The following is a 14,285-nucleotide window of genomic DNA, read 5'->3' as shown; positions in this document are numbered from 1 at the left end:
CTGAGCTCTTTCCATTTTCCACTAGTGTAGTTCAGTATAGATCATACTTCCTGTGAGGTCACCAGTGGTGGGAAACTGAGGCTGAAGATGCAAAGCCCTGTATTCATCATCGTTCGGCCGTGCTGTAACAGAGGGTAAGACACAGAGGCCAGAAGGCATGCACGTGGAAGCCCCCATCTTGGAACCTTGCCTTCTCTCTCTCCTCTTCTGCCAACCCAACCCTCCATGCTCTGCCCTTCACGCTTTTGGTCTCAGGGTCAAAGTGCATGTTGGAATTACTTCCCTGGGCCTGTGGTCCCAGCCAGCAGCAACACCCAGCCCTGCCCTAGGCACAGATGTTGTAACATAGAAAAGAGGGCTGGGGAAGAAAAACTGTTCTGAAGTCAAACCAAGTTGCCCCTAATCCCACAGGCTGACAAGTATACCTCTGTGAGCTTCCAGTTTAAAGAAGGCAGGAAGGACACCAAACACCCCAGAATTCATGTCAGGTTCTCCAGAGTACAAAAGGGCAAGGCAGCAAGGCAGCACCGTTTGGGTTGGGGGACATCCCCACTCCAGTGTTTCTTCCGTTAGCACTCTGCAGGGAGGTATCCCGGCAAAGGAACACAACGGTGACTACAGGTTCAGGGTGGGAGAGGCCAGGGCTCCGATGGTGGAGGTTAGATGAACGATGGAGAAGACCAGGAGTTCTGTAGTAGAGGGCAGGGACTCCAGTCCGGGAGCCCAAGAGGCCCAGGAGCTGCCTGAATGGGGCAAAGGATACGGCAACACAGACAGAAAGGATAGTCAACAGCCACCTGGGAAAACCACCTTGGGATTTGAGATGTAACAGGGAATCTGTGGTTCCCAGGAAAAAGAACCAATGTGAGCAGAAAGTTGAGACGCTCCAGCAGGCCTCCAAGGGGCACACCGGGCATCAGTGAGGGGTGGGACACACAGTGCCAGAAGCTGGTGACAACCGGGCCGGTGTTATCCCCTTCCCACCACGCAGTTCAGTCCCAGGCAGGCTCTTGTAGTCAGCACATAGGAGCTCTGGGGTGGGGTGGGGTGGGGGGTGGGGGTCTGTAGGCCTCCACAGCCTCCTGCTCAACACTCCAATCCTCCTGCTGATGCCACTCAAAGCTAAAGAGTAAGTAATTAATAATGGGGCAGGGAGCGACCCCAGATAAAAGAGCTTAGCCCTTTTGTGCATCAAAGACTGGGCCGCAGCAACAGGACGTGACTCCCCCCTCGTCCCCGCTGTGCAGCACCTGCTATGTCCTAAGACTGGAGCCAGGGGATGGATGGAGGGACCTGGTTGAGGGAATTGGTGGAAAGCTAAAGCCAAAGGAAGGTTTTCCCAGGGCCACGCGCGTCCTAACCAGCGGCCTGCGAGCCTCAAACAGCCAGGATGTTCCTGTGGCGCCACCTAGTGTCCAAGGCTCAGACGACGCCCGGGCAAAGGCCTCAAATTCAGACTGAGACTAGTCATGGGACCTCAGAGTCAGAACCGCAATCTCTAAAGCCGTGAGGCAGGATGGGGTAGGAGCGGGGTGTTTCCTGGCTGTGGACCAGGAGCACCCTTCAGCTGGGCAAAACCTCACGTAGACCTCTCCTGCTGCTACTAAATCTAAGCTGCACATTTGCCAGAAGGAACGGGAAAAATGACGCTCCCTTTCTGAGACCATGAGGTGATGTCTGGTTTTCCCTCAATACAATGGCAAGCCGATTATTAATTCATCCAGAAAAAATATAGATGCTGTCATCGTATAAACACGAGTCCCCGAGCAGAACTGAGCCTCGGACCATCTGGAGGTGCAACAAGCGAGGCTTGTTGAACTTCGGGAGGGATAAAGAAAAATCCAGTTTTATTTGACGGGAAATAGAGGATGAAGGAAGACCCCGAGGCAGAAAGAATGGGAGCCTGGGGTCCAGGATGTGATCCCAGAACTCTGGCTTTCGCCCTGCTTGGTTATCTGTGTGACCTTGACCAAGGGAAACCGCGGTCCTCTCTCCCAACCAAGCTGTGAGGTTCAGATTGTGGATTCCCTGCAACAGATGAGGAAATGGTGGCTCCAGAAGTTTATCCAAGGTCAGGCCCAGGTCAGTTGCCACACCAAGTTTCCTACCCACAGCTGTCCAGAGTTCACAAACATGTTGCTTTGACAAGTCCCAGGCCCTCTGTGCTGTGATTCTCTGTCTGTAACAGAAGGGGGCTGAGTACCAAGGAGTCAGGGTCCCTTCCAGAAATAGCAAACTGTGATTCTAAGGTTTCACTGGTCCCTTAAAACTCCGTTTTAAGGCACACAAACGCCACGGCGGTAACAAAAGGGCCCTTTAAAAGGATTTATCCACCTATAAAATCCATCGGGTTTTATTTCCCACTATGGGCAAAGAACAGCAAAACAAATGTGTTAGGACATCAAATCCCCTTTAAAATTTAGGATGGGGGGCAAGGAGACTCTGGACATGTTATGGGGTAGTGATGCTGGCATCTGCAGCAGCAGAGTGGTCCAGCAGAGGCAGCTGGAGGCATTGCTTATCTGGAGCACTGGTCTCCAGGTCTAATTGCATTCTGACAATTGTTTAGACTTGATAAACACAGCAGTTTATCTGGCTACCGGTTCAGATCTGGGCAGAAGTAGACAGAGGCCCCTTTGCAATAACCTCAGAGATAAAGCTTTCCTATCTGAAGCCGTTGATCTCCTCCATCAAGGGTCCTGTTGTCCAGCAACTGCCACTCTGAAAGAAGGAAGTGAGAGCAGCAAGCAAAGGGTTCACGAGGGGCATGGCCTGTCTAGAATGTTCCCTCACCACTAACCCCTACAGGGTAGCCAGCCTAAGGCATCGGAGAGGTCAATAAATAAAGCCAGGGAATGTGAAACTGGACCCCAAAGCCAAGGTCACCCACCACAGGTTCCTTTACCTCAGGAATCCTTCTTCAGCTTGCTTGTGCAAAGGAAAAAGGGGATGCTAAGCCTTAACCAACAAAACCAGGAGGCAAACCAACCACAGCTCAGCAGGCACTGCTGGGCCACAAGCTCACCATGTGACCAAACACAAGTCAAAGCTTTCCGGACCCACTTATTGCCTCGACACCATGGAGGACTGTGTTCCACATCTAAAACCTTCTGGACATATGGCATACCCCTCAGCTGAACCCGCTGGGTCCTTATGTGTAACACAAGAGGCCAGAGGGCTCACCAGTAGCCGTTTCCCTTGTTTCCCTCGCCTGCAGGTCTCTATGTCCCTCCTCACAGGCCTCGCACTCCCTAGCTACATCTCCATCCTCATTACCAAGTTGGCCAAGGAAGATACGTGATCCTTACTTTATGAAGGAAGACATGTGATCCTTACCTTACAAAGACCAGTCCTACTGAGGGGGCCCCTGAGGACTTCCCCTGGGTTCACCTATCTGCCACTTGTCATGAAGACATAAGGCTAGACTTGGGGTGTAGCTCACTGTAGCATGCAGGGATCCTGGATTCCAGCCCCTACCACCATTGTGAGCAGAACATAAGACACCATGGCTGGTCCCTCCCTCCCATCTCCTGGCTCCCACCAGAAACTCCTCAGCTTCCAGATGTCCTACTGGAGGACAGTAGGAGTTTTCATCAAACAAGAATGTTGTGGGTGAAATATTGAGCAATCCCCTGCCTCAGCTCCAGCCCTCCTCATCCTCCAACCTGGGAGCACTTGCCCCCACTAGCGAAGCCATTAGTTCAACAGGATAGCAACCAAAAGTTACAGTCTAATCATTCCAAAATGCTGGCCTGACACCAACCACCTCGCTCTTCTGAAAACCCTTCAGGAGAACTTCGGGGGCACGCAGCTCAGCGGCATCATGGGAAGAACAAGCGTGAAGAAAGTGGGTGCTGCAATGCCACCTTTCTACCCCAGGAAGGAATCTGCCCTTATTTTCACTTGGGGTCGATGAGGAGAAGGAAGGGAAGGATTTTCCTGGAAGGAGTCCTCCAGGTTGAAGTAATCCCTCTATTGGGGGAGGGCGGGTAATCATCACTCCTCCAAACTCCTGACTGTTCAGGACTCACAATTTGTACTAATAGGGCCCTGGCAAACCGAGTGGGTACCAGTGCTGATGGATTTACACAGTGTGTGTAATTACGGTTACAAAACTCGATGTCAGTCAAGGCTACCCCCCAACCCCACCCTTTAGGGCAGCCCTACCTCCCACTCTACCCAGCCGCTGGCAACACCATCTGATCCCCACCCCCATGGCAGCCCTGGCCCTCACCCCTACACCGGTGTCTGCTTTCTGTCTTCCTTTTGGGCTGTGATTCATGGCAGATATTAGAAAGGAAATGGCGCCCTTTGTTCTTTCCACCGATGCTCTTATCTTTACGGGGTTCTTCCAACTCATTTATGTGATGTCGCACAGGGAAGCCAGTGTTGCCAATCTGCCTCAGGCACTGACTTCAGTATAGGAAAGCTCCAAACAATGCCAGTCTCTGAGCGGTATCTCTCGGGCGCAACTAGGGAACGCCTAAAGATAATGGGAGGTGGGGGTGTTTGCTTCCTGGGGCAGGTGGAAAGTTCTTACCCTCTTGTCCTCCCGGTCAGAGAAGTCAGATTCCTGCTGGGCACAGCCCCAAGGAGATGTCAGCTCAGAGGTGCAGATGCCAAGTCCTGAGGGGTTGTCCACAGCCAAGGGGTTGGATGGTTTTCTCTCATGTCCTTCAAAACTAAACAAAACAAAACCAGGGTTGGCTGCCTGTAGCCCAGGCTGGCCTCAAAGTCACCATATGACTTTGAACTTCTGATGTTTCTACCTCTGCTCCCAAGCACCAGGAGTGAGGCATGAGCTGCTACACCCAGTTTTGAAGTCCTTTTTGAAAATGTCATAAAAGACATGCAGTGTGCGTCTTTCATTCCTGTTGAATACAGTTCAATTCCTATTCCTACTGAAACCAAAGAGGCCAGAGGAAGTCAGGAGGGGAGACAGTAGCGTTGAATCAGGGCTGGTCCACATTCTCAGAAAACTCTCTCTCTCTCTCTCTCTCTCTCTCTCTCTCTCTCTCTCTCTCTCTCTTTCTCTCTCTCCTCCTTCTCCTCCTCCCTCCCTTTCTCTTTCTTCTCTAGACAGGGTCTCCCTTTGCAGCCCTAGGTGGCCTGCAACTTTACCTGTAGACCAGGCCGGCCTTGGAACCACAGCGATTCACCTGCCTCCTCCTCCCAGGTGCTAGGATTGAAGTCATGAGCCTCTCTGCCTGGTCTGGAAAGTTCTTCCTCCTCTTTGGACGGACACCTCTCCATCCTCGTCTTCCTCAGCCATGCTATCCGTGTGCCTCCAATGGCCTCAGAGTCCCCACATCCCAGCTCCCACCCATGCATGTCTCAAGATCCACGGAGCCAGTCTTCTGTCATTGTAGCAAATACGTGAGGTGGCCAGCTCAGAAGCAGAAAACATCTGTTTAGACTCGGTTTGGGGGTGTTGGGTCCATGTTTGGTTGACCCTCCTTGGGCTTATGGTAGTGCATTATGATGAGCTAACTAATTGGAATAAATTACTATTTTTTTTAAAGATTGTATTTTTTATTATGTATAGTGTTCTGCCCGCATGTATGCCTGAGGGCCAGAAGAGGGCGCCAGATCTCATTACAGATGGTTGCGAGCCACCATGTGGTTGCTGGGAATTGAACTCAGGACCTCTGGGAGAGCAGCCAGTGCTCTTAACCACTGAGACATCTCTCCAGCCCTGGAATTAATTACTATTGGTATGATGAAGTACCATGACCAAAAGCAACTTGGGGAGGAAAGGATTTGTTTGGCTTAAATATACAGAGTCACAGCCCATTAAGGGAAGTATGTCACAGTCCATTGGGGGCAGGAACTCAAACTAGGCAGGAGCTGATGCAGAGGCCGTGGAGGAGTGGTGCTTACTGGCTTGCTCATCATGGCTTGCCCAGCCTGTTCTCTGATAGAACCCAGGACCACCACATCTAGGATAGTACTATCCACAGTGGGTTGGGACCTCCCACATCCATCACTAACTAAGAAAATGCCCTACATCTGGATCTTATAGAGACATTTTCTCAAATGAGGTTCCCTCCTTTCAGATGGCAAACTAGCCAGGGCAGTGGGAGTGTGGGATGGAGCAATATTGCTGACCTCATGGCTAGCAAGCAAAACAGAGAGAGGAAGAGACTGGCTCCCCATAAGCACCCTTTGGAGGGAGCACCCCAAGAAAGACCTCCCACCCCACTAAGTCTGGTCTCGTCCCCCTAGCCCCCAATAACTCCAAGCAGAAACCAAGCCTGGACCTTGGAAGGACACTTAGGAGACAGACCTTAGCAGTCATCTCGCCGTCCTCAGGAAAGCCTGGGTCTCCTGCTGCTTACTCAGGGAGGTGGGGACCATGCAGCCAGGTCTACAGACTGTGCTTGCAGGGCCTGTGCTTTCGCTGTGTTGTTGGGATGCTCAACTTAACGGCCTCCCTTGGTTCCTGACAGCTCTTTAGTTCTCTCTGTCTCTGTCTCTTTCCCTCTCCCTCCCTCCCCCCGTTATAATTGGTATAACTATAGAAGTCAGTTCTCTCTTTCCATCATGCGATACAGGGACTGAACTCAGCAGGTTTGTGTAAGTATCTTTACCTATCAAGTCATCTCATCGGCCTTTGAGAGGCTTCACACACACACAAGATGGGGTTTCTCCATAGCTTTTGGGTCCTGTACTATAACTCACTCTGTGGGCCAGGCTGGCCTCGAACTCACAGAGATCTGCCTATGTTTGCCTCCTGAGTGCTGGGATTAAAAGCGTATGCCACTACTGCCCAGCCTTTCAGAGTTTTTAATGGCCAGCATCTCTTGGTTGAAGTCTAGACTGACAGCCCCTCTGTGTTCCAAGAAAGAAAATGCCCTTCTTGAAAGAACACTGACCCATCCCCCCTCCTCATCCCCAAGCAATATGTAGAATGTACTACTGACCCCCAAGCAAGGGCCTTTGGTGAAGGTGGGAATGGCAAAGGATGCAGGAGCTGGATTTCTGCGTCTCCCAATGTACTTGCCTGCTAGGAACCTGTTCAACCATACTGATGGCCCTGGTCGAATCAATCACTTGATCTGAGAGTGGTACCTGACTTTGCCTGGCCTGTGACTTAGATTCCAAGACACCAGACTGGTTTTCTTTCCTGCTGCTTACTGTTTATCCCCTGCCTAGCCACAGCTACTCTCAACGGGAAAACCTACGGTGTCTCTGCAGGCCCAACACTGCACAGAACCCTAACACAGAACCCAAACTAAGTGTCTGAAGGTCCAATACTCCAGAGAGTTAAGGACACTCAAGCCAGGAAGAGGGCAGCTGAGGCTGAGAAGGCCCTGTTTCTTCCAGGCCAGTTTCTAACTCAGTTCTGGCTGGGCACGTGGGTTCATTTACATGGCTGGTTTGGAGCCTTTGGCAGATGAAAGTGCTGGAATAGCTTTATATGTGTTGCTTGTCATTAAACCTCCCCTTCAGGCTTTCTTGCCGCCTTTGGTTTGTGTCTCAATCTGGAGCGAATTTAAGCAAAGTTTTGGGCCTCTGCATTTCCTTGGTTTAATTAATAATTCATAATAAAAATTTAATCAAGGCATAAGCTTTTGTTAAAGGTTATAAAACACTCTTATTTGCCCTGGAGATCAGAATGACCACTTTTAAAAATCTGTGAAATGATGGGTTTTTCCCAAATGAGGAAATTTTACTCTCGACTGTAAATCTCAGCTGTTTGCCATATGTAACCACAGAGAATCTGTTTATTGACTTAGTATATTAGAAGTAGTTAGGCAGGAAGAAAAATAAACTCAGACTCCAGACGGGAGAAAGTGGAGGGAAGGAATGAAGAGCTGGCGTCCAAGTTGCAGAAAACATGGGCTTCAAAGAACAGCAAGAAACAGATGACAAGGCCACCATGAGGAGTGGAGGTCGGTGATGGGAACCAGGGCGGTGGGAGACCCGGAAGCTGCTGCCAGGTGATCGCAAGCCACTTACAATCTTTGCAGAGGGAAGCACACCTCAGTAAGTGGAGATAAGACTCAAAGGGGCCTTCATAGTTGGGGAGAGCCCTGGTTGAAGTCTGTAAACACAGATGGTTGACACCTCCTTGGAACACCACAATGACACGCTTGCCGGTGGCACAGAGTTGTCTAGACCAGTACTCACCCGCACATCCACCATGAAAGCAATGCCAAGCCACCAGGAGAGCTACCCAAAACAGATTCTTCAGCCTCCACTTGAAATGTCTCTCATGTCGGGCCGGGTGGGGCACATGTCTGTGATCTGAGCCCTCAGGAAATTGAAGCAGGGGGACCATGAGTTCAAGAGCAGCCTGAGTTACATAGGATGCCCTTGTCTCAAACACACACACACACACACACACACACACACACACACAGAGAGAGAGAGAGAGAGAGAGAGAGAGAGAGAGAGAGAAATGAAAAATAAACAAATAAACGGCATTCAAAGTTCTTCACATGACACTCCTGTGCGGTCAGCCTTCAGAGCCACAGGCCCTGACCCCATTTTAGGATCCTTCAGCACTAACTAATTTCTTGGGCCTTTTTTATTTTTTAAAAATAATAATAGGTGAAGAGAGAATCAGAGTTGATGTAGAAGAACTGGGCACCATCCACATTCCTGGGAGATCAGGTAAAATAATGGGTGGAGCTCTGTCTTAATCAGTGTAATGACAGCGTATCAAGTGTACGGTGCCCCCACGGCACTTCATTTGTCAGCACTGAAGGAAGGGTACTCCCATTGTGGGGAAGAAGAGAGGTGAGGCAGCCTGCGTCCTGCTAGCGACATCAGGGACCGGTTTTTAATTCCTCTGACCTCAAATGGCAAATGCAACCCGTACAGCCCACAGACACCTGTCCTTGACCAAGGTCTTGGACAGGTAGGAAGGGGTATTAGAAGGAAAAGCCCCAGAAAATTCTGCTGCAGATCTAGCCACCACCAGTTCAAGGTTCTGAAGATGAACCAGCCCAGTATAGGTCAAAAGACATGGACTCCTCAGGGCCTGAAGCCACCATCAAACTCCCCATGTGGAAGAATGGCCCTAAGAAAAATAACTTGGATTTTGGTCAGCTAGCACTAGCTTTAAACTTAAAACTGTTCGGGCATCTTCTCACTCAAGTTGTGCCTCCCATCTATAACTCTGCCCTCAACCCAGGGGGTCCCCACAAATTCTGTGTATCCCACACCCAGATAAAAAGCCATTGTGGGAGCAGGTGCTGCCTGAGTGTCATCCTTAAAGGCCCTAGATGTCCCTGCATGGTTTTAGAGACTCAGTAGTTTAGATCAGTACACATGAGGTAAGAAAAGTCTCTGGGAACACACCATAATCTGAGCAGAAAGACTTGAAATGAGAATGACCCCAAAGGCTCACGTATTTGAATGTTTGGTCCCTGGTTGGTGAACTACTTTGACAAGGATTAGAAGATATGGCATATTTGGAAGAGGTGTGTCTCTGGAGGTGGGCTTTGAGGTTTCAAAAGCCCTTACCAGGCCAGTTCCCCATCCCACCCCACCATCCCTTTCTCCCTTCAACTTGTGGATCAGGAAATAAGTTCTTAGCTGCCCCAGCACCATCCTTGCCTACTGTCAGGCTCCCCACCATGACGACCATGGACCCACCCTCTGAATTAAATGCTTTCATATTATATAAGTTGGTCATGGGGTTTCTTCACAGCAATAGTCGCCCTAAGACAGTGACTTCGTAGGAGAAAGAAGCATCTAGAAGAAGAGACTAGCAGCGAAGGTGTCTGCTGCCTGAGCCAGCAACAGTGAGGTCTAGTCATCAGGATGAGCAAATGGGTGGGCATGCCACTGGCTCTAAGAATCCACTTTCTCAAGCACTAGGTCTAGTCCCCTAAGGATGATGAATGAATTGAAATTTATGCCCTGGCCCTGCTGAAGCATGCATGGGCAGCCCCATATATGGTGGTTCTGCTGTACTTGTCCATATTGGGTTTCATGGTCTAAGTTGATGAGGATGACTGACCAGGTCTCTTCCTCAAGAGGGTGCCAGATCTCATTACAGATGGTTGTGAGCCACCATGTGGTTACTAGGAATCGGACTCAGGACTTTTGGAAGAGAGGGCAGTGCTCGTAACAGCTGAGCCATGTCAAACCCTCCTTTATTACCAAGGGTTTGGAGATGCCTTACAGAAAGGCCTACAGTGTGAAGGGGGTGTATGAGAAATCATCGGTAGTTAGAAGTTAAAAGGGAAATGCTAGGCTTTAAACAGACTACAGAATGAAGAATGGGGCTGCCACCCGTTGTTTTGGGTAAGTTACAGATCTGGTTTTGTTTTCTAGTTGCAGTTGGGGCAACGTCTGATTCATCAGGGAACTTGGGGGCTGTAAGATAAAAACATAGCAGAGCCACAAAACAGACCAAAGTGCAAATGCTGTGGGATTCCAACTACACAAGGCCTCTGGAATAGTCACATTCGGGGACAGACAGTAGAATGACAACTGTGGAGGTCAGGGGCCGGGTAGGAGCTCGGGGAGGAAGGGGGAAGGTGTTGCTTGGTAGGTATAGGCTTCAGAAACCCACGTTCAGGTTGGGAAGAAAACCAGGCTGGAGATAAGTGGGTGATGGCTGACAACTATAACATTGTCATTAATGCAACTGATGGAGGATAGGTGGGTGACAACCAACAACAGCAGCATTGTCATTAATGAACCTGATGGACTTAAGTGGGTGACAGCCAGCAACAACAGTATTGCATTTAATGCAAACTGAACTCCACAGATGAAGAGGTCTAAGAGAGTACATTGGACAAATGTACACTTTTACTGCAATTTAAAAAACTCACAACTTAAAGATGAAAAAGACAAAAACAAACAAACAAACAAATAGGACCCCAGGAGTCACTGGGTGACTTCTGACTGTAAGATGAGAAGTTTCTCCTCTAAGGCCTTAGAAGATTTGAAGTGATGAATGACAGACAGCTCAGCCTCCACCGCTGGTCACACACTCCTTGGCTTCAGTGCCGATGAGAGTCTCACATTCACAAGTGCTCAGAGTACTGTTGGGGGAAGGGATGTAACACAGCCGGGTACCACACTGGCACTCTGGCTGCTGAAAAGGCCATCGTCTCAAGGGGTGTAGAAGAATAGTCTGCCTATCCCTTGGTTTGGTTCAACTCAGTATCATGTATAAAATCACCCATGTCCCCACGTGAGTCTTGCTAGGATACCCATGGGCTATTGCAAGAGTTAACAAAAATATGATGCCAACAGTCCCATGGTCCCAGGCTACAAGACCTGGCTCTCCCCTAAAGCTCAAATAGTTGGGCATATTTAGAGAAACCAGTCCGCGCGCATTCTCCGTCCACATACTGATGAGGATTCCTGAGGCTCTCATCCACATGGCAGAGACTGGTTTGTTAGCCACTTGTCACATTGCCCTGGATGGTCCAGTGCCCACTTCAAGTCTCTGACTCCTCCAGGTCGCTGGAGGGATCCACAGAATAAGCTCAGATCCCTTCCTCAATCTGCCATAAAAATAATCAAGACCAAAGTATTAATTAGTGCTGATTAAGACTTTTTTTCTGTGGCTAGCAAGATGACTCATGCATGGTGCTTGATACCTAGCCTGATTACCTAAGTTCAAACCCCAGGACAAACATGGTGAAAAACAAGACCCAACTCCTGGAATTTGACCTCTGACCTCCAAAGGCATGCCATGGAGCACCTGTGCGGCAAGCATGCACACATGCGCACATGCGCACAAATTAGATAGATAGATAGATAGATAGATAGATAGATAGATAGATAGATAGATTGATTGATAAAAAGCCTTTTTAAACTTAATGAGACTAGAAAGGAATTAAGTAGAGAAACAACAATCCTTAGCCCTGTGATAGGGAACCCTGGTTGTCTTTTGTTCTTATCCCCCTTCACTGTGACGTGTCAGGGCCCACTCTGCCCACCCTGCCCACCCTCCCCACCCTCCCCCTTCCCTATTAAATGCTTCAACATCCCCTCTACCCAGGACATGTTTCCCAATACCTTTTGGTGCCTAAAGCACAATAGCATATGTCAGACTGTGTCCCCCCAACAAGTGACATCACATCAGAGACAAAACTGAGCATTGAGAAATCAATGTCACATCATTGAGTTCTTTGTCTCAAATATGCCCATAAACAAGATCAGCTTGCACGTGCCTCAGTCCTCAGCTAAGTACTGCCTCCAAAGAACCCTCCTTTTCCCTCCATGGTGCACGACAAAGTTGCAGTGAGTCTGTCCCCGTTCCTGTCCTCTTTACCAAACTCCAGGCACCATATGAATTCAAACGCCCTGCCTATCCATTCCACAAGGGCAGAGTGGTGTGCTCACTCCCCCACATGTACTCAATCCTTCTGGCACTGGGCAGGATGGCTTTAAATGGTTGTGGCTTAGTAATTTGGGGGCTCATTTGCAAGGCAAATGCAAACTACCTAAAATTAGGGGCTCCGCGGTGTAGAGCACTCACTGAAGATTGCTTTTGTTTGGTTTGAAAAACCACAGTCTTGCTTGACAAGATTGTTATCACCAATCTGGCGAGAGACTCAGAGAATTGGGTCTCTTTGTTCATGGTAGAAAATCTATTCCATTCTTCTGAGTGACGGGGTTCTATGGGAAGAGACAAGGGAGGTAGGTCACTGGCCAGTCACAGCTGAGAACAGGACTGAGCGGGAAAGGGCTGGACCAGAAAGCTGGCAGCCCTGGGGGTGGTGTCAGCAATAGTACCCCTCCCAGCAGGGATGCCTTGGGCTCCAGTTCCTCTTAATGAAGTATGCAGCAGTGTTCGGTCAACTTCAAACACAGCTTCTTCAGATCTTTATTTCAGATTCAACCTGGGTCTGTTCCAAACTTGGGGGGGTACAGGCAGGAGGGGCAACAGGGTGGTTCAACTTAGTTTATTCTTGGCAAAACAGATCTTCCTGAGTCTCGGAGGGGGGAAAAGCAGTTTAGACAGATGTAAACAGGCTCTGAGGCCCTTTGGACATCAAATAACACTAGCAAAGCAACGTTTAGATGAGTTAAGTGTAAATCAATCAGAAACATATGGACTACATTTCCCTGAAAATACACAGAGGTTTACAAATTGCAGGCACAGGGGCTTGGCAAGACACAATACTCATTTTGCCAAACCTAAAGTGTTTGGAGAAGATTTAAAGAAAGCAGACTGACCCAGTGCCACCCCTGACACTGGTCACTTCCCACACGACCACAAACATTTAAGTGCATGGGTTTTAAGAGATTTGTGTGTTGGATAAACTCAACTACTCACAACAAACGGCGATTCCTTTCCAGATAAATGTCCACAGGAAAGTGAAACCGCCAAGGATGGGTGTTTACAAAAGGCAGGACATCTACCTGGGTCATGCTGAGCAGACTGACACATTGAAACAGAACAGAACCGGCCATGCTGTGGTTCCATGCCAGTTGTGTGGGTTCATGGAGGGCAGACTCTGCTTGCCCCAGCTTGGGTCTCTCTTTGAGCTAGGAGGAGGCTGCATCTCGGACTCACTTGTTTGGAGACAGTGCATTCACTGACACGGTCACTGGTATCTTGCATCAGGATTACAACACACGGCTGGCCTAGAGAGCCAAGATGTGTTTCCAGCCCATAGGAAGGAGGTCTAAAAGGAACTGAAGCACCCAAGATTCATTTATGTGCTTATGCTTTAAGATTCAAATGTAAAGTCCAGGGCTGGGGGGATGGCTCACTTACTAAAGCACTTGCCACACAAGCACCCACATGCAAAGCTGGTGGCACACACTTGCAATCCCAGCACCAGGGAGGAGGAAACAGGAGGGTCCCTGTGACTCGTTGGCCAGGCAGTCTAGCTGGAGCAGTGAACTTCAAGTTCAGTGAGTCTCTGTCTCAAAAGTTAAGGTAGAGGGCTGGGGATGTAGCTCCATGGCAGAGTGCTTGCCAAGAACACATGAGGTCCTGGATTTGATCCCTACTATATCATAAACTGGGTAGGAGAGCACCTATAATCCTAGCATCAAGGAGGTAGGTAGAGGAGGATCAGGAGTTCAAGATCATCCATAGCTACAAGCAAATTTGAGGCCAACCTGGCCTACATGAGACCCTGTTTCAGGACTGGGGGCTGGGAGGAGGAAGAGGAGGAAGAGAAAAGAGGAGGAGGATACCCAACACTGACCTCTGGCTTACACACACACACACACACACACACACACACACACACACACACACACACACAGTCAGGTGTGGTGACACTCACCTATAGTCCCAGAAATGGAAGCCAAGTGAGACCTTGTTTCAAAAGGGGAGAGCGAGGTGCTATTAA

The sequence above is a fragment of the Myodes glareolus genome, chromosome 17 (genome assembly GCF_982192425.1).
Source record: "Myodes glareolus chromosome 17, mMyoGla1.1, whole genome shotgun sequence".
In the NCBI taxonomy this organism is placed as follows: Eukaryota; Metazoa; Chordata; class Mammalia; order Rodentia; family Cricetidae; genus Myodes; species Myodes glareolus.
The sequence above is the reverse complement of the archived record's forward strand: the minus strand, read 5'-3'. Positions refer to the sequence as shown.